The sequence below is a fragment of the Enhydra lutris genome, unplaced genomic scaffold, assembly GCF_002288905.1.
Source record: "Enhydra lutris kenyoni isolate GAN:26980312 unplaced genomic scaffold, ASM228890v2 scaffoldscaffold47, whole genome shotgun sequence".
Lineage (NCBI taxonomy): Eukaryota > Metazoa > Chordata > Mammalia > Carnivora > Mustelidae > Enhydra > Enhydra lutris.
In genome coordinates this window covers 7066451-7093391 of record NW_019154131.1, presented here as the reverse complement: position 1 = coordinate 7093391, position 26941 = coordinate 7066451, and positions in this window count along the sequence as shown.

The window sequence follows — 26941 nt, the reverse complement described above, 5'->3', positions numbered from 1 at the left end:
TAAAATACTAAAAGGGTGGCAACAACCCAAGGAAAATATGCTTTAGCCAGATCAGAAGAGATCCCAAATCGTGAAGGGGGAGAAAGGGGATAAAAAGAGGTTCAGAAAGAAAAAAAAGAAAGAAAAAAAAAAGAAAGAAACAATTAATAAAAGAAAACCGATAAAGAAAAAATATAAAAAGGAAAAATATATATATATATATATTAGATAAACTATTTAAATAACGTTAAAAAAGAAAATGGTAAAAGTTAAAAAAATTTAGCAGAAGAAGAGAAAAAAAAATTGAAAAAGAAAAAAAAATTAAATTAACTGCAAGGCTAAAGAATCATGGGGAGAAAGCCATGAGTTCCATGCTTTGCTTTCTCCTCCTCTGGAATTTCGCTGCTCTCCTTGGTATTGAAACTGTACTCCTTGGTAGGTGAACTTGGTCCTGGCTGGGCTTCTTGTTTATCTTCTGGAGGAGGGGCCTGTTGTAGTGATTCTCAAGTGTCTTTGCCCCAGGTGGAGTTGCACCGCCCTTACTCGGGGCCGGGCTGAGTAATCTGCTCGGGTTTGCTGGGTTTGCTTTCGAGAGCTTTTGTTCCCTGAGCGCTTTCCGTAGAGTTCCGCAGGGCGGGAATGAAGATGGCGGCCTCCCCATCTCTGGCCCGGAGGAGCCGAGAGCCTGGGACCCCACTCCTCAGTGCGCCCTCAGAGAATAGCACCCAATTACTCCCGTCACCCTGGCCTCCGGCTGCGCTCCAAGCTGACCGAGCCTGTAACCGGTTCAAGGTAACCCCGAGCTTAGAGCTCACTACTCGGCTCTGTCTCTGTAGCCGGCTTCCCCGTTCTAATACCTGTAAGCTCTGCGACACTCAGACACCCCCGATCCTTCTGTGACCCTGCGGGACCTGAGGCTGCACTGACCCCGCCTGGGCTTCACCCCAGTTAAGCCTCTGGAGCGATGTCCCTCAGCGGAACAGACTTTTAAAAGTCCTGATTTTGTGCTCCGTTGCTCCGCTGCTTGCCGGGAGCCGGCTCCTCCCCCCGCGGTCTATCTTCCCGTCGCTTTGGATTCACTTTCTGCCAGTCCTACCTTTCAGAAAGTGGTTGATTTTCTGGTTCTAGAGTTGTTGTTCTTCTTCTCTTCGATCTCCTGTTCGATTTGTAGGTGTTTGCAATCTTTAGATAAGCTATCTAGCTGATCTCCCACTACCTGAAGTAGTCTCATCCTGCTACTTCTCCGCCATCTTGACTCCTCCTGTTAGTAACTTTTTAATTTGTTTTATAGTCTATTCTATCTGATGAAAGTAAACCTACCTTTTTTAGATATATTTTTTCCATTTGTTTACTTTCAAATCCAAAGTCGTTTTTTTTTTTTTTTTGGTTTGTTTTATTTGCGGACTGCATATAGTCTGGTCATATAGTTTAATCCATTTTGGTTATGTCTCCATTTTAATTGTAGTGTTTAACACATCATATCTAATGTTATTACTGTTAGGTAGATTTACATCTGAGACTTCGCTATTTATTTACATTTCTTAGTCATCATATACCCCTAACCAAATACCACTCCCTTCTTTTATGTTGAATATATATTATTTTAATTCTCTTATGATTCCTTTCACTATTTTTTAAAAATTTAGTCTTAGCTAATACTCTGAAGATTATAATTAACACCTTAATTTAAGACAATCTAAATTGGATTAATGCTAACTTAATTTCAAGAATATGCAAAGCATTTAAGTGTAAATCCATTTTCTATCTCCTTTATGCTATTATTGCAATACAAATTACATTTTTAATTTATTCTGTACTTATCAACACAAGTTCATAATTCATGCTTTATACAGTTGTCTTTTACAAACATAATTGAAAAATGCTACAAAATTGGATTTATTCCTTTTTTCCAGTTTTTTATTGTGTTATGTCACCATAAAATAGTTGCTATAAAATAGCCACCATAAAATACATCATTAGTTCTTGATTCAATATTCCAAGTTTACTTTGTATTTACTTACCTATGAAGTTGCCTTTTCAATGCTCTTTATATTATCATGTGGATTTTACTTATTTTCCAGTGTCATTTCATTTATCTGTAATGATTTCATTTATATTTCCTATCAGTCAATTCAGCTAGTGACATAATTTCTCTATTTTGTATTATTTGGAAATGTCTTAATTGGCCTTCATTGTGGAAGGAAAATTTTGCAGGTATAAAATTCTTACTTTCTGGTATTTTTCTTTCAGACTTTTAATATATTACATTATCATCTTCTGGCTTTTATGATTTTTGAGGATATAACAGCTATTAATCATATTGAAAAGTTTTTTATGGGAGGAGCTGCTTCTCTCTTGCTATTTTAATATTCTGCCTTTATCTTGATTATAATGTATCTAGGTGTGGAGTTTGATGATGTTTTTGGATATGTACATTAATATTTTTTCACTAGATTTGAGACTTTTGCCATCATTATTATTATTTTAATATATCTCTGCCTCTTTTTTCCCTTTGCTTTCCTTATAAGACACCCATTATTCTGATGCTGGCACACTTGAGGGTGTGTTAAATGTCACTAAAGCTCTGTTTAATTTTCTTCTTTTTCTTTTTGTTTCTCACACTAAGTGATCTCATTTGCCCTACCTTCAATTTTGTTTTTGTTTTTTTTTTCTTTAATATCTGCTCAAATTTGCTGTTGACTCTACTAGCAAATTTTCATTACAATTGTCACATTTTTCAACTCGGTCATATTTTTCAAATCTGCTGTTGACTCTTCTAGCAAATTTTCATTACAATTGTCATATTTTTCAACTCAAGAACTTCTAGGTTTCTTTCTTTAATATAATTGCTATGTCTTTACTGATACTCTTTATTTGATGGGACTTCATTCTCACAATATTTTTTCATTCTTTTTACATTTTCCTTTAGTTTTTTTAACATATTTAAAAAGCTGAATTAAATTCATTGTCTAACAAGCCCAATATCTAGGCTTTCTAAAGCTAATTTTATCAATCACTACTTTTTTCCTGTATATGGGCTTTACTTTTGAGTTATTTGCATTTTTAAAATTTTTAAATTGGGTAATTTAAATAATATGATATGACAAGTCTGGGAACAAGATTCTCCCTCTTCTTCAAAGTTTGTTTTTGTTATTGTTTATGTTTATTGCTGTTAATAATAGATTAGGTGATTTTTCTGACAACTCCTGTAAAGTCTGTATTCTCTGCTATGTATGAATGACCACCAAAATTTCTGCTTGTTTGTCTTCGTTGTCAGCTTGGGTTTAGACAAAGATATCTTTATCAAGTAGAACTAATAAGTCTGCTAGCCTTTGCTATGGAGCCGTGTGTGTGTGTTTGTATTTGTGGTAGAGACTTTTGAATATTCAGATGGACAGTTAAAATGTCTGCCTTAGCATTAACTTCCAACTTGGACATATCCCTACATTCAGAGATTTAGGTCTTCTCAAATCTTTCCAGCAATGCATACAACTCTGGACATGTACACAGCCTTAAACATATGAACAGTCTTAAAGATTTTCATGAATATTTGGCATTATGTGTATCTCATTTGCCAATTTTTCCTTCTAAGCTTATTGGCTACACAATTGTTTTTCCCAATTATCTACCACTTCAGGTAGTCATAAATTTGGTTTCAACAAATCTTCTCAAGAATGCCTCCAAAAAAATGCTTTTCATACTAGCTGAATGCTGATTCACTAAAAAAATGAGAGCCTTGCACGTAAACTTAGACAAAACTAGTAGAGTAGACAAGAAATGACAATTTGCTGTGAATGCAGCTTTAAAGGAATTTCAAACCTGTTTCATCCTCCAATGAATGCTATAATAATAGTTTTTGTCCCTATTTTGGTCTGTTTGTTTAAGGCTAGTTTAGGGTTAAAAAGTAAATATTAGACTAGAAAGTGTTAAAATGGCATAAAGCTTATTTTTACCAAAATTTAGCCATTTCTCTTCAATCATTTCTTTCTAGGTTGCTATAATTCTTTCATTAATTTTTAGAGTTCTGAAAATTCATTCTATTTTTTCCACTTTTATTATTGCATTTATGAAAAAATAGCTTTTAGAGTTTCTTTGTCTACCATTTGCTCTGATATCACTCTGTCTAGTTTATAATTTAAAAATAAGATATTATAAACTATACTGCTAAAGGTAAATACAAAGTGAAATTCACAAGTGTAATATTATAGTGATGTGTTAATCACTTACCTCTAGTTTAAAGGTTAATAAACAAACGTATTAAAATTAACTATGCCTTTAATATTTGATAATGGTTATAGAATATGGAAAGAGGGAAACTGTGAAAACAACACATAAAATTATGGCAGAGAAATAAGAGTGGAGTAGCTGTATGTGATCAAAGTTAACTTATTAGCTTAAAATAAGCTTTGTATCTGTAAAATATTTTATGTAAGCTTAATAGTGACCACAAAGCAAAAACTTATAGTAAGAACACAAAAGATAAAGAGAAAAGGAACCATAGCACACCACTATGGAAATGATTAATTCATAGAGAAATGCAGCAAAAAAAAGAAGAAAAGATCAAAACAGCCAGAAAACAGTAAGATGTCATTACTAAGTCCTTACCCATCAATACTTACTTTAAGTATAAATAGATAAAGTTATCTAATCAAAGCAGAGAAGCTAAATGGATTAAAAAAAAAAAAACAAAAACAACAAACAGGACTCAACTATATGCTGCATACAAGAGACTCGTTTCAACTTTAAGAACACAAATAGATTCAAAGTGAAGGGATGGAAAGATATTCCCATGCAGTGGAAACCAAAAAAGAGAAGGGGTAGTTATTTATTATTATCAGACAAAATAGACTTTAAGTCAAAAACTCTAGTAAGAGACAAAGATCAATAATAATGATGGGTCAATTCATCAGGAAGATATATCAATTTTGAAAATATATGAACCAATATCAGGGCACCTACATATATTAAGCAATACTAACATATCTGAAGAAAGAAATAGATAATTGTATAGTAACAGTGGAGGTCTTCAATACCCTGCTTTAAGAAATAGATCATCCAGGGGTACCTGGGTGGCTCAGTGGGTTAAGTCTCTGCCTTTGGCTCAGATCATGATCTCAGGGTCCTGAGATCGAGCCCCACATTGGGCTCTCTGCTCAGTAGGGATCCTGCTTCCCCCTCTCTCTTTGCCTGCTTCTCTGCCTACTTGTGATCTGTCGAATAAGTAAATAAAATCTTTAAAAAAAAAAAAAGAAAAAGAAAAAGATATAGATCATCCAGATAGAAAATTAATATGAAAATACCTTAAACTGGAAAAATAACTATACCGATTCAAATTTAAAGTGTATTTTACATAGGTATGACTGGAATTTAGGCTGGTCACATAAAATATTTGAATGAACTAGAAGTTTCCATAAATACAAAGGAAAAGAAGTTTATTTAAATACATAGGAAAGTTTATATAAATACATAGGAAAAAATCATTGGAAGTGAATCAACCCAATAGTACAAACTAGATTAGTTATGTATGTGTGTGTTTTAAAGATTTTATTTATTTAGGGGTGTCTGGGTGGGTCAGTGGGTTAAGTATAAATAGATAAAGTTATCTAATCAAGAGCAGAGTAGCTAAATGGATTAAAAAACAAAAATGAAAACTATACTCAACTATATGGCTCTGCCTTCTGCTCAGGTCTTGATCCCAGGGTCCTGGGATCCAACCCCACATGGGGCTCTCTGCTCAACAGGGAGCCTGCTTCCTCCTCTCTCTCTCTCTGCCTGCCTCTCTGGCTACTTGTGATCTCTGTCAAACAAATAAATAAAATCTTTAAAAAAAAAGATTATTTTTCATTTATTTGAGAGAGAGCAAGAATGAGAGAGAGAGAGAGAGGATGAGTGGGGTGAAGGGCAGATGGAGAAGCAGACTGCCCGTGGAGCAAGGAGCCCAATGTGGGACTCCTGGATCCTGACCCCAGCCTAAGGCAGACACCCAACCAACTGAGCCACCCATGTCCCCCTAGGTTAGATATGTGTTTATGTATAATATGAGAAATAACTACATATGGCTCAGGAGTACACTGTAATACTGTAGTGTAGTGGAAATACCTGACATTTACCTTTTCAACTATAATGTAAGTGCCTGACCTTAAGCTTTTGATTGCTGAGGCATCCATTTCAAAGGCCTTCATCTTGAATATGTACCTTGTCAACTGTATGAAGCAGCTACTAGCAAAACAACCAGGTAAGGAATTAGGCTGCCCACCCCCATGAAGTTCCCTCTATCAAAAAGCACTGGGTAACCTAAATAACTGACAGTTTGCATGACCCTGTTACTCCCTTTCTGCACCTTAATTCCTGCTCTTACACTTTAAATTAGTTAGTGAAGCATGAACCTGAAAAACACTAATAAGCAGAGCCCGGGTCCTCTCTTTCTCTTTCTTACACAATCACACACACACACTCTCTCTCTCTCTCATTCTCTCTCCTGGACAACCTTACTGTGTGGCCCTCCTGAATGCTATATACTTTTCAGGACCTTTGAGTTGTAAATCTTGCTCCTCAAAGTTCCCTGAGGTTTTTTCTGAAATGCATCCTGCAATCGGTAATAAGAATCATGAGGATCCATCTAGCTACTACATTGGCCCAGGTGGAGGAAATATCTGTGGGGGATTGCTCTGTGAATTATAGTTCACTCTCCAAACCCAGTTCAAAATTGTTGAAGTGACAATGTAAACCATATAAGGGAATTGTGGTCCAAATATCTGCTTCTTCAAAATATCTGTGAATCCACATACTGTACTTTATTTGCTTACGTATTCAAACAATGAATTGTCATGTGTCAAAGCCATTAGTAAAGTAACCTTAAGTATGGTAGCATACAGATTATTTTGACAATTTGCTAATTGAGTTCCAGGCAATAAAATTTAAACTTTGGAGCTGATATTTAAGCCTTACAGCTTTTAATGTTTATTCTTCTTTTACTAAATATGTATATGTCTTCTTCATTGAAGAATCATGTACAACCCACAGTGTCTCTAGGGTATGAGCCTCTATGCCAAATTTCCTGAAACCTCATTTTTTAAAAAGATTTTATTTATTTATTTAACAAAGAGAGAGATCACAAGTAGGAAGAGAGGCAGGCAGAGAGAGTGGGGGAAGCTGGCTCCCTGCTGAGCAGAGAGCCCCATGCGGAGCTCCGTCCCAGGACCCTGAGATCATGACCAGAGCCAAAGGCAGAGGCTTAACCCACTGAGCCACCCAGATGACCCTGAAACCTCATTTTTTATGTTTCAGATGATGTTTCTAGTCCACGGTCTGGTCAGACCTTAGATTACATCTTCTAGATTCTTGCTTAAGTATTCTGCAATATTTTATTCAAAGTTGAGATTTCATATCTAGTTTTCATTTGACATCCTGGAGGATGTTTGGGATTGTTTTCAGTAAAAACACAATTCGCTTTGGCTCCAACTTGGCTTTTATAGAGTTCATGGTCTTCCAGTGGCAGTTTCTTCCTTCCTCTCTTCTTTTCTCCCTTCCTCCTTTTCTCCTTCCTCTCTTTCTCTTGCTCCCTTTACCTTCCTCTTCATTCCTTCTTGCATAGGGTTTAAACTAAAAATGAATCTCCTTTTTTGAAATACCACTGTTATCTTTGTTATAGCAGCACAGACACCCTTGCAACAGAGGTTGCTATTGTTTGGTTAATATATGATGCATTAGGTATATATACCAAAATACATCAGGTCGTGAAAAAATTGTTATTTGATTTTCACTGCTTATTTCAAAGGTCTAATCAAGAGCTATTTATAAAACACAATAATTTTGTCATAGCAAAATAAGTAAGAAAAATATCCTTAGGCAAGATAAATAAATTGCCAATTTTGTTCATGGTTTGTTTTGTCTGTGATAAAATGGTTCAACTCTGATTTTATCAGAGAAAGATTTAGTATAATTATAAAGTGAAAAGTACATAAGCATTCTATAAGAGAATTACTTTTAAAGAATAAATTATTTGTGCTTCATTTTCCATTGAAATCATTATTTGAGAATTCATTAACTTTTTCATATGTGGCTACTAGCATCTACTGTTCTAATAATTAAAATGTAGCCAGGTACAGGGAATATATTTATCAAAATCTAGTGGACCACATTATCTTATTTTATATTCTTTCTATAGGAAATATTTAGGCATACAGATTGCTCTATTCATAGAATGTATGTGATGCATTAGTATGTATAAATTTGTTAGCCCTCACATAGTCCACAGCTCAGTTTTAATCTCTTCCGAGGTAAGGTTTTTGTTTACCAGTCTTTAGAAATTAATCACTGTCATTGCATTGTTAAGAGAAAAAATAATAAGACATTGATGAAGTGGCTTCAATTTGTGCAGAGTATATAAAAATTAGATTATGCAGAAACAGACCAAAAGCTTAAATATATTACTGCAGTACATTTCCCCCCCTCTGGCTGCCAAATGAAAAGTGGTGTTTAAAAAGAAAATAGACATCTTCTGCAAACACAAAATAGGAAAAATGCTTCTACAGTTAGTTATGTTTCAAAGGTAACTCTTCCCATGTGTAATAGAATTCTGCTGTCTATTTCAAGAAAAAATGGTAAGGCAATAATAAGATTGTTTAAATATCTATAGTATGACTTGCTGTTATTAATGTAGTGAAGGGAACATCTCTTCTAATTAATTTGGCAGAGGTGTGTTAAGAATCCAGACAGATGAAACATTTCTTTGCATTCAAGGAAAACAAATGACTACAAGCAAATTAGTTTTAAAAAGGTGACATTTAAAAATAGAAACACCCAGCAGATTTACTTATATACTATTCCATGTAATAGCTTTTGATAATAAGGTTTTTTCCCCTAACTTTGTACCAGGTACTGGACTCATCTAATTATGATAACAATTCAATGAGGTAAGTTTTGTATTATCTGTCATTTTACAGATGAGTGGACTGAGAGTCAGGGAAAAAATAAGGAACTTGTCTAACGTCACCAGGCCATAAAGCAGAGGATATAAAATGTGAATGCAGGAATGAAACCTTCAATCTTTGAACAATTGTCCTACCTTGCCAGTCATTGGGGAATATCTGTTTGGGTTCTAATACTCTGCCATTGACATTTATTCATTCATTCTTTTTCCCATGTAGTAAACATTTACTGAGCACTGACTATGTGCCAAGTAATGAGGTAGTTTGCAGTATTGTAAGGAAAATACATATCTCAGTCCAACATTGCAAGTCATTTCTAACTGTAATTCAGTTTGAGAAGGTTGAGCATGTATACTTGCATAGTGTAGCTAACCTTGTTTCAACATAGTAGTGAAAATATTTGGGATCCTAGCATAGGCTGAAGATTTTGGATAGTTTGGTTGGAAATGGGACATAGCTCTAGAACAGGGAGAAAGTCTGACTGCTGCCTATACCTAGCCCCATGCCTAGAGAAACATTCTCTGCCCCCTAAGGGACCAATGGGAGCCTCAGAGGCACAAGATAAACCAAGCAAACCAGAATAACATCACAAAGTCTCCAAAAATTAAATTGCCATTAAAACCACAGCCCACAAAAGTAAGCTAAGACCCAGGTGCTAAAACCTAAGCAGGGTGACGGAATGCTAAAATAAAATATTTAAATAGGACCCGGAATCTCCTAACAAAATACACAAAATTTCCAGGGTGCAATCACAGGTCATACCAAGCACAAAGAAAATCATAACTTAAATGAGAAAAGATATTCAACTGATGCCAATAATGAGATGAATTTTATGATGGAATTCTCTGGCAAGGGATTTGAAATACCCATGATAAACACCCCCCCCCACACACACATTATATACATATTCTCTTGAAAAGTGTAAAAATGAAAAGCTTAGCGAGGTAATATAAGAAAGAAATGCATGTTAATTACAGAACCAAAAAATGTAATAAAGGAATAAACAACCCTTATTGGATGGGTTAAAGTACAGATAAAAGAAGATAGAATCAGTGAACTTAGGGAAAGAATAACAAAATTTTCCAATGTAAATAACAGAAAGAAAATAGATTAAATGGTAAAATTTATAAAGCCTTAGATATCATGAGCAGTACATAAAAGTCCAACATTTTTATCATAGGAGTCCCAGAAAGAGACAAAACAAGAGACTGAGTTAAAAGAGTGTTTGAAGAAATAATGGCTAAACTTCCCAAATTTGGCAAAGGACTCAAACATTCTGACCCAAGAAGCTGAGAAAATAAAATAAGATAATCCCAAAGATATTCACTTCAAGACACATCAAAAGCAAAATTTTGAAAGTAAAATATCAGTCAATCAATCAATCAATCAATTGAAAGTTCCAGAGAGAAGTTATGCATTACTTGTAACAGGAATACTGATTCAAATATAGTTGAATGTTGAACAACATGGAGGTTAATAATATTAGCAGATATTTTTGCTGGATAAAGTATAGTACTATAAATGCATTTTGCCTTTCTTATGATTTCCTTAATAACATTTCTTTTCTCCAGCTTACTTTATTATAAAATTACATTATATAATGGATACATAATATATAAAATATGTGTTAATTGACTATGTTATTGGTGAGGCTTTGGTCAACAGTAGGCTATTAGCAGTTAATTTTGGGATAACATGCAAATTTTCAGCTACACAGTAAGTCAGTTCAGTAACCCTCACCCCTGTGTTGTTTAAAGGTCAATTTTAATTATATGTTTCCCATCTGAAGCTATGGAAGCCAGAAGGAAATGCTAGAAGAGAACTGCCAACACTGAGTTCTACGGCTTGCAACACTATTCTGTAAAACTGAAGGGGAAATAAATAGTCTCAGATAAAGGAAAGTTAATAAGAATTATTGTCACATTTATTTTGATACTGTTTGTGATCAATTATTTGGAACAGAAGTAAAATAAGTATTGTGGTGTTTAATGTTTTAAAACATCTTTAATTTCTGGGGCTCCTGGGTGGCTCAGTTGATTAAGCATCCAACTCTTGATTTCAGCTCAGGTCATGATCTCAGTGTTCTGGGATCATGCCCTGTGAAGGCTCTGTGCACAGTGAGGAGTCTCCTTGAGAATTTTATTTCTCCTTCTCCCTTTGCCCATCCCCTTACTCATGCTCTCTTTCTCTCCAAAATAAATTAATTAACAAATAAATCTTAATATAAAAACCCTGTGATTTCCTTTCCCTTTCTCTCTTTTCATTTTCATTTTCATTTTTAGGTAGGGAGAGGCACAGAGTGAGAGAGAGAGAGAGAGTCAAGCAGATTCCATGCCCAGGGCAGAGCCCAAAGCAGTGTACTCAATTTCACAACCCTGAGATCTTACCTGAACTGAAATCAAGAGTTGGACACATACTGACAGCCAACCAAGCATCCCACTCTCTATTTTTTTTTTTATTTTAAATAAGAGAAGGAAGTTAAAACATTTTTCTTTGATCACTATATAATTTCATTTGCCCAGTTTGCAATTATGTATCTTTATACTTTTCATTATTTTGTGTAACTATTTGTTACATAAAGACATATACAAGAAATTATCTCAAAGATAATCAAAATAACATCAAAGAAAACGTTCTTATAATGAATATAAGCTTCCATTCAAATTTACAATGCTTTGGGGGAAACAGTAAGATTTAGTAGATTACAAATATATTTTTTATTACATTAGAATTAACATTAATTAGAATTTACAGGTATTTTCTCAGTCAATTAAGAATCTTCATAACCCTCCATAACTGAAGTCCCAATGCCACCAGAGAGAGCAAAGTGGTCCAATAGTAAGAATTTGAGTCTTACCTTAGCCAAGTAAGTCTGACCTAAATACTAGTACTAATGCTTACTAGCCTGAGTAATTTTGGACAATGAAACCTTATATAAACATATAAACCTCATTTCCTTACTAGAAAGTTAGGAAGAAGTATTTATTTTCTTTGTTAATAAGAGTAGTACACAAGAATTTATATAAATTTATATTGAACACAATGCTTAACATATTTTTGATATCTAGAATCGATTGATAGAGATCAATCAAATGGATTGATAGAGATCAAACAAATGATGCAACCTAGTCTCAGAAGAGTTCCCTGATTTGATCAGTCATCATGGCAGAAAATGATATGTCACACTAATACGAAGTCACCATGGTTAACTTTCCCTCTTTTCAGTTATAAAATAAATGGGAATTATTATTTATTTTCAAAAATATAATGATTCCATTAAAGCCCCTTTGAAAGCAGGTATTGAACAACTAAGCCTGTCTTAACTATCTTTGGATCACAAAACTGGCAGAGTTCTTTAGAAATAGAGGTGTTGCTTAACAAATATGAAATAATTTCCTAAGTGAATAAATGAATATATTGCATTTTATTTGGGGATCACTATAAACAGTTCTACTTCTTCATTGAGAATCTTATACTATGTCTCTTTATTATGAATCACTTAAAATCTAGTATAGTAAAATGTAGTACCTAAATTCACATTGAATAAAATTAAAACTTATTTCTATAACATAGTTAATTTTTATACAGCATTTAGTCAATCATGAATTCAGATAAGTTCACTCCCTTTTGTGATCTTTTAAATATCCTATTGGTTTTTTTACAATATTATTGCTTCTTCCAGGAAGTTTTAGGGTTCATTATAACTACATATAATTTTCCCTTCCAAATGCACTCAAGAAGTGCAGGATTTAAATTGGTACTGCATACATCATTTTTCATGGTCATTTTAGGATTAAATCTCTCTATATGGTGCCTTAAGAAATATTGCCAACTTGGCTTCAAGGTTATAGGGTAGACACTGGGAGATTAGAATCCTGCACGAGTGGTTGAAAAATAGACAGACATGAAGATTTCCAGTTGATGGTATAATAGGGTTCTTTGAAACGTTAAAGGGACTCTGCCATGGTTAATGTACAAAAATCATTAAAAATATTAAAGAGTTAATTTTAAAAGGCTGAAGAGATTTAGAATTCAAGAGAGATGTATTATACAACATGTTAGTTGGACAGGCCAAAAATAATTCAGCACTGGAGCATACTTATAGTTAATAATTAGAAGACAAGAGAGAATCACAAAGTCCGATTCTTCCATTTGCATCTGTAATACCTAACATAGTGGTTGAGACATAGAAGGAGTTAATAAAAGTTCAGGAATGTGTCATGGATTAACCTTTCCAATTATCTTACAGTTTCTCCTTAAATCATTTTTTCTGTTTAGAATGAATATTCAGTTCTTTGGCACAGATTCAGCAAACTGTGTAGGAAATATAATTTTTTTTCTTATGTAAAATGAACAAAATATTAATGAAAAATTCCTGAAAACAGGGGCGCCTTGGTGTCTTAGTCATTAAGCATCTGCCTTTGGCTCAGGCCAGGGTCACAGTGTCCTGGGATTGAGCCCCACATCAGGCTCCCTGCTCTGTGGGGAGGCTGCTTCTCCTTTTCCCACTCTCCCTGCTTATGTTCATTCTCTCACTGTCGCTCTCTCTTTCTCTGTCAAATAAATAAATAAAATCTCTTTAAAAAATCTGAAAACATAATCATTGATAAGTAGCCCATTCCTTTTTAGTGCCATGAATGAGCAGAACAGGACAAATCCAACTCTATCTCTTTCTATGATGTGTTCTTCCTTTGCCTTTTCCATAATCATTATTTTGTGTCAGGTTTCTATTATAATGGGAAGGTTTAGAAACTAATACTTAAAAAAAAACATTTTATAAAACACAATACCAAACATTCTAGTAAAGTTTGGAGGACAATTATTCTTGGCAAATGGGTATGGGTATTTTTCATCAGATATATTCATCTTTTATTCAAAAATATCAGATTGTGTTTCCTCCCCATCCCAATGAGCAAAAAGTTGAACAGACCTAAAAATTAATATATCTTCCTGGATTCCTAAGAAAGGCATGGACATAGGGCAAAACAATGCCCCCAAAATTGGAAATATGGGCCAACATCAGGACTCAAGTCTTACTAGAGCAGAGATTCACAAGCAGAAACACGACAAAGGAACCAGAACTGGAGTAAGCAAGCATGAGCTATAATGGACAAATTGCTGAAAGTTTAGTGAATTCTGAAAATTAAAAAATTCTAGGGGGACTTGGTCATATAAGAACCCCACAACTATGTGTGATTTACCTCCAGGAGCTCCACCAGGGTCCTACAGTAAATATCAAAGAAAAATCCCCTTAGGCTTCTTACTGGAGCAGGAGGAAAAAAAAAAAAAACATACTTTGAAATATGCCATGGCATTTTGTTCTTAATAAGGTTTGCATCCAGGGGAAACTAATAAAAGTGACATGGGGTAGGGAAATACCCAACTCCAACTCCAGCCTTCCATGTGAGAAAAGGCAAATACCCACCCATATTCCATGTAAGCCATCCCACCAACCCAAAGGAGGGAAAAACAAACAAACAAACAAACAAACATGTGTAAAGTTTACATTCCTGAAGCAGATGGTCATGAAAAGACCAAGATTTTATTCTAGGACTGAATATAGAAGATTCCCCATATACATACTTTACCACTCCAATACTAAAGGCCTATGTAAAACATTTTTTTAACCATCCTTTCCAGCTAGCAAAAAAAAAAAAAAAAATTACAAGACATATCAAAAGGTAAAAACACAATCTGAAGAGTAGGAGCAATCACCAGAGCCAGACATGTCAGTGATGTTGGAATTATTAGAACAGGAATTTAAAATAACTGTGATTAAAATGCTAAGGGCTCTAATGGATAAAGTAGATAACATGCCAGAATATATGGATAATGTAAGTAGAGAGAGAAATTCTAAGAATTAACAACAACAAAAAAATAAATTTTAGAAGTGAAAAATACTCTAACAGAAATGAAGAGTGACTTCGATGGGTTTATTAGACGGTATGCAGTTGAAATAAAAACCTCTGTGCTAATGCACACATCAACAGAGTCCTTGTAAACTAAAAAGCAAAGATAATAGAAACTGAAAAATAATACAAAACAGACTAGCCAAAGGCTGTCAAAACAATAAGAGGTTTACCATACATGTAATGGGAATGCCAGAAGGAAAAGAGAGAAAGGAAACGAATATTTGAAACAACTATGACTGAAAATTTCCCCCAAATTAAAATCACACGCCAACCCACACATCCAGGAAGTTCTGGGAACACACAGTAGGAAGATGCCCCAACACTATGTCCAGACATATCATTTTCCAATCATATAAATTCAAAGACAAACAATCCTGAAATAAGCTGGGGGAGGGTTGCTTCACTGATGGAGGAACAAAGACAATAATTACATCTGACTTCTCCTAGGAAAACATGCATGAAAGAAGAGAGTGAAAGGAAATATTTGAAATATGGAAAGAAAAAAAATCAACCTAGAATTCTGTACCCTGTTAAATTATCCTTCAAAAATGAAGGAGAAATAAAGACTTTCTCAAAAAAAAAGAACAATTGAGTGAATCTATTACCAGTTCACCTGACTTGCAAGAAACGTTATAAGTTCTTTTAGAGATAAGGTAAATGTTATAGGTCAGAAACTCAGATCTACATAAAGAAAAGAACATCAAAGAAAAAAAAAACAAGTAAAAGTAAAATGAAGATTATATCTCAAGTGAAAATAAGATGAAAGATTATATTTCTCTCTTTTTTTTTTAAAGATTTTATTTATTTATTTGACAGACAGAGATCACAAGTAGGCAGAGAGGCAGGCAGAGAGAGAGGAAGGGAAGCAGGCTCCCCGCTGAGCAGAGAGCCCGATGCGGGGCTCGATCCCAGCACCCTGGGATCATGACCTGAGCCGAAGGCAGAGGCCTTAACCCACTGAGCCACCCAGGTGCCCCTATTTCTCTTATTTTTAACGTATCTAACAAATAAGAGAGTATTCAAAATAATATTAGCAACAATTACTCAATTATGTGTGTGTTATATATATATTCACTTCACTTATATTTTAGAACATTGTATATATATTCTAAATATAATATTCTAAAGTGTAAGTGAAATGAATGACAGTGATGGTACAAATATAGAAGCAAGGAATTAGAATTATTTTGTTTTTATAAGGTACTCACCTTTAAAGTGATATACTATTATTTGAATATGAACTTGGATTACCTGAAAGTGTATATTGCAAGCTCCAAGGCAACCACTGAAAAAACAAAATAATAATAACTATACCTAAAGAAGGAGATAAAATAGAATCATGATATTCTTATTAAAAACAAAAAATAAGTAGAAAAATTATGGAAGACAAAAATAAGAACAAAGAACAGAGGTACCAGATAGAAAACAGTAATAAATGTAGTAGATAGTAATTCAATTATGCTAATACTTACTTGAATTTCAATTGTCTAAATGCAATCAAGTCAGAGTACATCAACAAGGACAGCTAAACTATATGCTGTGTAAAAGAAATCCACTTAAAATATATGTATAGATATAGATTAAAAATAAATGGGTTGAAAAAATATATATACTAGGCTAGAAAAAATCAAAAGAAAGGAAAAAATAGCTATATTAATTCCAGACAGAGTAGATTTCAAAGTGAAGAATGTTGTAAGGAATAAAGAAGAACATTATATAATGATAATGAGGTCAAATGTCCAAGAAAACATAACGAGTCTTAATATTTATAACACCTAACAGCAGAGTATCATAATTAAGGAGGCAAAAAATTTCATAGAAATGCAAACAAGGAGACATAGATTATCTCAACTATCATAGTTAGAAACATCAACAGCGGGGAGGAGTCAAGATGGTGGAGAAGTAGCAGGCTGAGACTATATCAGGTAGCAGGAGATCAGCTAGACAGCTTATCAATCCATTGTAAACACCTACAAATCCAACAGGAGACTGAAGAGAAGAAGAGCAACAAATCTAGAAATAGAAAATCGACCACTTTCTGAAAGGTAGGACGGTGGAGAAGTGAATCCAAAGCAATGGGAAAATAGACTGCAGGGGGAGGGCCCGGCGCCCAGCAAGCGGCGGAGCAAGGGAGCACAAAATCAGAATTTTTAAAAGTCTGCTTCACTGAGGGACATCGCTCCAGAGGCTAAACCGGGGTGAAGCCCACGTGGCGTCAGTGTGGCCCCAGGTCCCGCAGGGTCACAGAAGGATCAGGGGTTTCTGAGTGTCGCAGAGCTAGCAGGTATTAGAACCGGGAAGCTTGCTACAGAGACAGAGCAGAGGAGTGAGCTCTCAGCTCAGAATTACCTTCATCTGGTCACAGGCTGGGTGAGCTTGGAGCACAGCCAGAGGCCAGGGAGATGAGAGCGATTGAGTGCTTTCCTCTGAGGGCTCACTGAGGAGTGGGGCCCCAAGCTCTCAGCTCCTCCGGCCGGAGATTGGGAGGCCACCATTTTCATTCCCGTCCTCCGGAACTCTGTGGAAAGCATTCAGGGAACAAAAGCTCCCGAAAACGACCCGAGCAGATTACTTAGCCCAGCCCCTGGTAAGGGCAGTGCAATTCCACCTAGAGCAACGAAACTTGAGAATCACTACAACAAGCCCCTCCCCCAGAAGATCAACAAGAAATCCAGCCAGGACTAAGGTCACTTACCAAGGAGAACAGCGGAATTCCAGAGGAGGAGAAAGCAAAACATGGAATTCATGGCTTTCTCCCCATGACTCTTTAGTCTTACAGTTAATTTAATTTCTTTTCTTTTATTTTTTTTTTCTTCTTCTAAATTTTTTTTAACTTTTACCCTTTCCTCTTTTAACATTTTTAAACTAGTTTATCTTAATATTGCATTTCATAAAAAATAATAGTAATAATCTTTTTTGAACTTTCATTATTATAGTCATATTTTATCCTTCATTGTATCTAACTTAATTTTTTGTACACACATAGGGTTTTTTCTTCTAAAAATTTGGGGTACAACTTCTTCTAATAGATCAAAATATACCATAAATCTAGCTCCAGGCTTGTACTAGTCTCCAGCCCAAGCAAAATCTCCCCATTTTCTTTTTCTTTATTCTCCTAACCAGCTTACTTTATCAACTCCTTTTTTAGAAATTAAAAAAAATTTTTTTCATCCTTATAGGCATCCCTTCATTGTCTTTACCCTTATATACGTTTTTCATTCTTTAAAATTTTGGGAGGTAGTTTCTTCTAAGAGACTAAAATAATCCCGAAATTAAGTGGGTGACCCCGTTCTAGTCACCAGTCTAATATATATATATATTTCTTTTTTATATTTTTTAAAATTTGTTTTCTTTTTTTTTAAATTTTTATTTTCTGAACTTCTTTTTATCCCCTTTCCCCCCCCCCCCCCATGATTTGGTTAAAGCACATTTTCCTGGGGTCTTTGCCTCCCTTTTAGTATTTTATTTGCTCCTTCATATATTCTTATCTGGGCAAAATGACAAGGCAGAAAAACACACCACAAAAAAAAGAACAAGAGGCAATACCGAAGGCTAGGGACCTAATTAATATGGACATTGGTAATATGTCAGATCTAGAGTTCAGAATGATGATTCTCAAGATTCTAGCCAGGCTCAAAAAGGCATGGAAGATATTAGAGAAACCCTCTCTAGAGAGATAAAAGCCCTTTCTGGAGAAATAAAAGAACTACAATCTTACCATGTTGAAATCAAAAAAGCTATTAATGAGGTGCAATAAAAAATGGAAGCTCTTATTGCTAGGATAAATGAGGCAGAAGAAAGAATTAGTGATATAGAAGACCAGATGACAGAGAATAAAGAAGCTGAGCAAAAGAGAGACAAACAAATAATGGACCACGAGGGGAGAATTTGAGAGGTAAGTGACACCATAAGATGAAACAACATTAGAATAATTGGGATTCCAGAAGAAGAAGAAAGAGAGGGGGAGCAGAAGGTATATTGGAGAGAATTATTGTAGACAATTTCCTTAATATGGCAAATGGAACAAGCATCAAAATCCAGGAGGTGCAGAGAACCCCCCTCAAAATCAATAAGAATAGGTTCGAACCCCGTCACCTAATAGTAAAATTTACAAGTCTTAGCGACAAAGAGAAAAACCTGAAAGCAGCTCGGGACAGGAAGTCTGTAACATACAATGGTAAAAATATTAGATTGGCAGCGGACTTATCCACAGAGACCTGGCAGGCCAGAAAGAACTGGCATGATATATTCAGAGAACTAAATGAGTAAAATATGCAGCCAAGAATACTATATTCAGCTAGGCTATCATTAAAAATAGAAGGAGAGATAAAAAGCTTCCAGGACAAACAAAAAGTGAAAGAATTTGCAAACACCAAACCAGCTCTACAGGAAATATTGAAAGGGGTCCTCTAAGCAAAGAGAGAGCCTAAAAGTAGGAGATCAGAAAGGAACAGACAATATACAGTAACAGTCACCTTACAGGCAATACAATGGCACTAAACTCATTTCTCTCAATAATTACCCTGAATGTTAATGGGCTAAATGCCTCAATCAAAAGACACAGGGTATCAGAATGGATTAAAAAAAAAAATCAATATGCTGCCTATAAGAAACTCATTTTAGACCCAAAGATACCTCCAGATTTAAAGTGAGGGGGTGGAAAACAATGTACCATGCTAATGGACATCAGAAGAAGGCTGGGGTGGCAATCCTTATATCAGATCAATTAGATTTTAAGCCAAAGACTAAAACAAGAGATGAGGAAGGACACTATATCATACTCAAAGGGTCTGTCCAACAAGGAGATCTAACAATTTTAAATAACTATGCCCGTAACAGGGGAGCAGCCAACTACATAAACCAATTAATAACAAAATCAAAGAAACACATTGACAATAATACAATAATAGTAGGGGATTTTAACACTCCCCTCACTGAAGTGGACAGATCATCCAAGCAAAAGATCAACAAGGAAATAAAGGCCTTAAATGACACACTGGACCAGATAGACATCACCGATATATTCAGAACATTTCATCCCAAAGCAACAGAATACACATTTTTTGCTAGTGCACATGGAACGTTCTCCAGAATAGAACACATCCTGGGCCACAAATTAGGTCTCAACCAGTATCAAAAGATTGGGATCATTCCCTGCATATTTTCAGACCAAAATGCTCTGAATCTAGAACTCAATCACAAGAGGAGATTTGGAAAGAACCCAAATACATGGAAACTAAACAGGATCCTTCTAAAGAATGAATGGGTCAACCAAGAAATTAAAGAAGAATTGAAAAAAAAATTATGGAAAAAAGTGATAATGAAAATACAGTGGTTCAAAATCTATGGGACACAGCAAAGGCAGTCCTGAGAGGAAAATATATAGTGATACAAGCCTTTCTCAAGAAACAAGAAAGGTCTCAAATACACAATACACAACCTAACCCTACACCTAAAGGAGCTAGAGAAAGAACAACAAAGAAAGCCTAAACCCAGCAGGAAAAGAGAAATCATAAAGATCAGAGCAGAAATCAATGAAATAGAAACCCAAAAAACATAGAACAAATCAACGAAAGTAGGAGCTGGTTCTTTGAAAGAATTAATAAGATTGATAAACCCATGGCCAGACTTATCAAAAAGAAAAGAGAAAGAACCCAAATAAATAAAATCATGAACGAAAGAGGAGAGCACAACCAACACCAAAGAAATACAAATGATTATAAGAGCATATTAGGAACAACTCTATGCCAACAAATTTGACACATTCCTAGAGACATATAAACTACCACAACTGAACCAGGAAGAAAGAGAAAGCCTGAACAGACCCATAACCAGTAAGGAGATTGAAAAAGTCATCAAAAATCTCCAAACAAACAAAAGCCCGGAACCGGACAGCTTCCCCGGGAATTCTACCAAACATTTAAAGAAGAACTAATTCCTATTCTCCTGAAACTGTTCCAAAAAATAGAAATGGAAGGAAAACTTCCAAACTCATTTTATGAGGCCAGCATCACCTTGATCCCAAAACCAGACAAAGATCCCATCAAAAAAGAGAACTACAGGGGTGCCTAGGTGGCTCAGTGGGTTAAGCCTCTGCCTTTGGCTCAGGTCATGATCTCAGGGTCCTGGGATCGAGCCCCACATCGGGCTCTCTACTCAGCAGGGAGCCTGCTTCCTCCTCTCTCTCTGCCTGCCTGTCTGCCTGCTTGTGATCTCTATCTGTCAAATAAATAAAATCTTTAAAAAAAAAGATAGAGAACTATAGACCAATATCCTTGATGAACACAGATGTGAAAATTCTCACCAAAATACTAGTCAATAGGATCCAACAGTACATTAAAAAGATTATTCGCCATGACCAAGTGGGATTTATTCCAGGGCTGCAAGTTTGGTTCAACATCCACAAATCAATCAATGTGATTGATTATACATTAATTAAAAAAAAAAGAACAAGAACCATATGATACTCTTGATAGATGCTAAAAAATCATTTGACAAAGTACAGCATCCCTTCCTGATCAAAACTCTTCAAAGTGTAGGGATAGAGGGCACATACCTCAATATAATCAAAATCATCTATGAAAAATCCACTGCAAATATCATTCTCAATGGAGAAAAACTGAAAGCTTTTCCACTAAGGTCAGGAACATGGCAGGGATGTCCATTATCAACACTGCTATTCAACATAGGACTAGAAGTCCTAGCCTCAGCAATCAGACAACAAAAAGAAATTAAAGACATCCAAATCAGCAAAGAAGAAGTCAAACTATCACTCTTTGCAGATGATATGATAATATATGTGGAAAACCCAAAAGACACCACTCCAAAACTGCTAGAACTTATATAGGAATTCAGTAAAGTGTCAGGATATAAAATCAATGCACAGAAATCAGTTGCATTTCTCTGCACCAACAAGACAGAAAAAGAGAAATTAAGGAGTCAATCCCAGTTACAGTTGCACCCAAAACCATAAGATAACTAGGAATAAACCTCACTAAAGAGGCAAAGTATCTATATTCAGAAAAGCATAAAGAAGTTTTCATGAAAATTTTCATGAAAGAAATTAAAGAAGACACAAGGAAATGAAAAAATGTTCCATGATCCTAGATTGTAAGAATAAATATTGTGAAAATGTCTATGCTACCTAAAGCAATCTACCCATTTAATGCAATCCCTATCAAAATCCCACCCATTTTTTTCAAAGAAATGGAACATATTATCCTAAAATTTATATGGAACCAGAAAAGACCTCGAGTAGCCAAAGGGATATTGAAAAAGAAAGCCAAAGTTGGTGGCATCACAATTCCAGACTTCAAGCTCTATTACAAAGCTGTCATCATCAAGACAGCATGGTACTGGCACAAAAACAGACACATAAATCAATGGAACAGAATAGAGAGCCCAGAAATAGACCCTCAACTCTATGGTCAACTAATCTTTGACAAAGCAGGAAAGAATGTCCAATGGAAAAAAGACAGTCTCTTCAACAAATGGTGTTGGGAAAATTGGACAGCCATATGCAGAAAATTGAAATTGGACCATTTCCTTTACACCACACACGAAAATAAACTCAAAAGGGATGAAGGACCTCAATGTGTAAAAGGAATCCATCAAAATCCTTGAGGAGAACACAGGCAGCAACCTCTTCGACCTCAGCCGTGGCAACTTCTTCCTGGGAACATCACCAAAGGCAAGGGAAGCAAGGGCAAAAATGAACTATTGGGATTTTATCAAGATCAAAAGCTTTTGCACAGCAAAGAAAACAGTTAACAAAACCAAAAGACAACTGACAGAATGGGAGAAGATATTTGCAAAAGACATATCAGATAAAGGGCTAGTATCCAAAATCTAGAAAGAGCTTAGCAAACTCAACACCCAAAGAACAAATAATCCAATTAAGAAATGGGCAGAAGACATGAACAGACATTTCTGCAAAGAAGACATCCAGATGGGCAACAGACACATGAAAAAGTGCTCCACATCACTTGGCATCTGAGAAATACAAATCAAAACCACAACGAGATACCACCTCACACCAGTCAGAATGGCTAAAATTAACAAGTCAGGAAATGATAGATGCTGGCGAGGATGTGGAGAAAGGGGAACCCTCCTACACTGTTGGTGGGTATGCAAGCTGGTGCAACCACTCTGGAAAACAGCATGGAGGTTCCTCAAAAAGTTGAAGATAGCACTACCTTATGACCCAGCAATCGCACTACTGGGTATTTACCCTAAAGATACAAACGTAGTGATCTGAAGGGTACGTGCATCCAAATGTTTATAGCAGCAATGTCCAGAATAGCCAAACTATGGAAAGAACCTAGATGTCCATCAACAGATGAATGGATAAAGAAGATGTGGTATAAGAGGGGAGACAAGATGGCGGGGAAGTAGGAGGAGGCGCCTTTTCAACCTGTACCCTAAAGTGAGCTGATTACCTACCAAAGAATTCCGATCACCCATGAAAACAGCCTAAGACCAGAATTATACACATCTGAATCTCTACAGGGGCAGAAGACGACAGTGGGCAGGTAAAGTGGAGTGGGAACTTCGGACTGATATCGGAAGATAAACAAAAGGGGGAGGGTGTCACCAGAGGCAATCGATTGGAAAGTAATACCCTAATCCAAGAGTGCCCTGAGTCTTGGAGTCTGGTTGAAAGCACTCAAAGAGAGCAAAGGATCACGGGGGAAAATTGCGGGAATCGGGGCGGCTAGGGACAGGGGCTTAAGTTCCCGGACCCAGGACAGCCTCACCTGGTGCTGAGCCAGAGAGAGTGCGGCGGAGAAACCAGGTCTTGGTCCTGAGGCACCAGCATGCCCGAGATCGTGTGGGGTCCGGCTCCTGTGAAGGACTGGGAGCCTCGCCAGAAGGCAGAGGCTCCAGAGCCAGAGGGCAGGTGCTACAGAGCCTGAGATGCGCACCCCTGCCCCCAGGCTCTTAGACCTGTGCCATTCCACCAGAGCCTGAGGCGCTCGCTTGCCCCACACACTCCCCTGAGAGAGGTGCACGCAAGCCTGGCGCCCTTAGATCCAGAAATACCAGGCACTCCCAGCCCCGGCCAGCGGGAAATCTCAGTATGCGATTGCTGCTTGGAACCTCTCTGGAAGTCTGGAGCTGCTCAGACAGCTGCCGCTGCCATGGTTTTGGGTACAAACAGAAGATCCTGCATCCCCAGGGACCATGAATCAGAACCTTCTCTGCCAGGAGCCAAGGGGGAATTTATTTGGGCTCTGCAGCCAGACTGAGTCTTCTCTCTGAGAGGGAGGTCAGGGTGCAGTTTCCTTTCCTCTATACCTACAAAAACCATCAAAAGCGGTCAAGGAAAGGAAAAAAAAAAAGTGAACAAACATAAAAACCTCCAGAGAACAAAAGCCTGAAAAAAGTGGTTTCCTCAGAGCCCACCAGCTTGAGGGGGGCGGGAGGACTTAACTCAGGGAACATCCTTGACTGAAAACCCATGTGGCAGGCCCCTTCCCCAGAAAACCAACCAGGAAAGGAAAAAAAAAAAAAAAAAAAAAAAAAAAAGACAAGAGAACAACCACCACTACTTCATAAGACAACTTTTGTTTTTAACTCGCTCCCACTATTCTGGTTCATTTTTTTTTTTATATACATAATTTTTTAACCTATTTACCATCACAGTGAGATGTCCAGTACATCAAACTCCATAATAACCTTCTAACCTGAACATTTTGATTCATACACATGTGGTTTTCTTTTGCATTTCTATTTTTTTTATTTTTTTTTTAATTTTAGTTTAGTTTAGTCTAGTTTATTCCTTTTTCATTTTTATTTTCTAATATTCATAGAGAGTTAAACTTCAAGGTAATTCCCTTTCCCCAATCAATGCTACCCCTATAGGTAAACCAATTTTTAACCCCCTTTATCTTAGGAAAGTTGAGTCCTTTAACAAAGATATCAAGATACATCCAGGAAGAATCAAAACGACCTTCCTCACCCACACTGAGAATTTATTACCACTCTCCCATCTTTTTCTTCTACCAGTGTTTCTGTGTTTTTGTGCTTGTCCTGATAGTATATAAATCTTATACTTGGGGTTCTTTTTGACGAGATTCTTCCTTTATTTGCTTATAAATATATATATATATATATTTTTTTTTTTCCTCTCTTGTCATATACTTTTATCAGTCTTTTTGTTTGTCTATTTTTGTTTGTATACTTCCTAAATCTTACCTTGGGGCCCATTTGGGCTGAACCTTCTCTTTTATCTTCATTTTTTTCCTGTCTTTCTCTCTCTCTCTCTTTTTTTCTTTTTCTTTTCTTTTTTCTCTTGTTTGGGTGGGGAATCCTGATTGCTCAGAAGCGTACCAGGGTGCACCTTGACTGCACCATGGTCAATACATCCAGCTACATTTGTTCAGCCATCTCTCACCAAAATGACTAGAAGGAGGAATGCCCAACAGAAGAAATATGCAGAGTATGGGCCTTCTGCAACAGAGCTAATGGCTATCAACATAGACAATATGTCAGAAAGAGAATTCAGGCTAACAATTATCCAGGCAATAGCTAGGTTGGAGAAAGCCATGGATGACCAAACGGAATTGATTAGGGCCGAACTGAAAGCAACCAGGGAAGATGTTCTCAATGTTAGGGCTGAGCTGAAAGCTACCAGGGAAGAGGTTCACAAAGCTCTCAATGAGTTCCAATCTAATCTAAATTCTCTCAAAGCTAGGGTAACTGATACAGAAGATAGAATTAGTGATCTGGAGGACAAACAAATAGAGAGAAAGGATCAGGAGGAAGCCTGGAACAAACAGCTTAGAAGCCACAAAAACAGAATCAGGGAAATAAATGATGTCATGAAACGTTCCAATGCCAGAATTATTGGAATCCCTAAAGGGAAGGAGAAAGAAAGAAGTCTAGAAGACATAGTGGAACAAGTTCTTCATGAAAATTTTCCCAATCTTGCGAATGGAAGAGGCCGAATGGTCTCCACCCAAGATTATAGAATCAAGAAAAACATCAAGGCACCTGATAGTCAAATTGAGGAATCATAATTGTAGATATAATCTCTTGAAAGCCGCTAGGACAAAGAGGCTCCTTACTTACAGAGGAAAGCTCATCAGAATAATGTCAGACCTGTCCACAGAGACCTGGCAAGCCAGAAAGGGCTGGCAAGATATATTCAGGGCACTAAATGAGAAGAACATGCAGCCAAGAATACTTTATCCAGCAAGACTGACATTCAAAATGGATGGAGAGATAAGGAGTTTCCAAGACCGGCAAGGCTTAAAAGACTATACAACCACCAAGCCGACACTGAAATAAATATTAACGGGGGTTCGACAAAAGAGGAAAAATCTTAAGAATAGCATTAAACAGAAATATAGAGAAAGAAAGACTTCAAAGGTAACACGATGTCAATAAAAACGTATCTATCAATAATCACTCTCAATGTGAATGGCCTAAATGCGCCCATAAAACAACACAGGGTTGCAGATTGGATAAAACAACAGGACCCATCCATATGTTGTCTACAAGAGACCCATTTTGAACCTAAGGATACACCCAGACTGAATGTGAAGGGATGGAGAAGCATCTTTCATGCCAATGGGCCTCAAAAGAAGGCCAGGGTAGCAATTCTCATATCAGACAATTTAGATTTTAAACTAAAGACTGTAGTCAGAGATACAGAAGGACACTACATCATTCTTAAAGGGACTATCCACCAAGATGATCTAACAATTGTAAATATCTATGCCCCCAGTATGGGAGCAGCCAATTACATAAGAAAACTATTAAGCAAGATAAAGAGTCATATTGATATGAATACATTAATAGAAGGAGATCTTAACACACCTCTCTCAGAAATAGATCATCAAAGCAGAAAATCAATAAACAAACAAGAGCATTGAATGACATACTGGACCAGATGGACCTCATAGATATATACAGAACATTCCACCCTAAAAAAAAACAGAATATTCATTCTTCTCAAATGCACATGGAACCTTCTCCAGATTAGACCACATACTGGGTCACAAATCAGGACTCAACCGATACCAAAAGACTGACATTATTCACTGCATATTCTCAGATCACAATGCTTTGAAACTGGAGCTCAATCACAAGGAAAAGTTCGGAAGGAACTCAAAC